The 505-nt window shown below is 35.2% G+C and overlaps 1 protein-coding gene across 1 annotated transcript in view; it reads right to left on the bottom strand.

Moving 5' to 3' along the window:
- LOC119589334 (glucose dehydrogenase [FAD, quinone]-like) overlaps positions 1-505 on the bottom strand; it is a gene marked incomplete at both ends in the record, with an annotated part of 61,710 nt that overhangs the window by 16,452 nt on the left and 44,753 nt on the right.

Genomic DNA, 505 nt, shown 5'->3' with positions numbered 1-505 from the left:
GTGCATGAGAGTATCTCAGCGTGCACGTAGCTAACATCAGCTGATCAAACTTGCCTGAACAGCGTCGCTCATCGCAAAGGCCACCATTTTGAATATCTTTGGAACAAGTGTTTTGCCTTTTTCGCTTTTGTTCATCCTTTCAGTGCGAATGATATTTCTTCCTTTTATGTTTACAGAAACCGTAAAACATTTATAGATTGGATAATCAGGTAGTGAGTATTTTGATATTAAAAACATCACGCTATCAATAAAATAACCTTTATTTTAAACAAACCAGTGAGCAAATGCACAGAACAAATACAACATGAAAACTTGCTTGGGAATGAATAACAACGGATATGGAAATATATACACAGTCTGTAAAATGGATCATTTAGCAAAAGTGGTACTACAGTGACGGAAGTAATTACCTGCTTACATCAGAAAATGTGAGTGAACTAACAAATTGTGAAAGATTGCCTCTTGCCATCAATTAAGATTTTTAAAGGTGTGAAATATCATAGCG

The sequence above is a fragment of the Penaeus monodon genome, chromosome 25, assembly GCF_015228065.2.
Source record: "Penaeus monodon isolate SGIC_2016 chromosome 25, NSTDA_Pmon_1, whole genome shotgun sequence".
NCBI lineage: Eukaryota > Metazoa > Arthropoda > Malacostraca > Decapoda > Penaeidae > Penaeus > Penaeus monodon.
The sequence above is the reverse complement of the archived record's forward strand: the minus strand, read 5'-3'. Positions and strand labels throughout refer to the sequence as shown.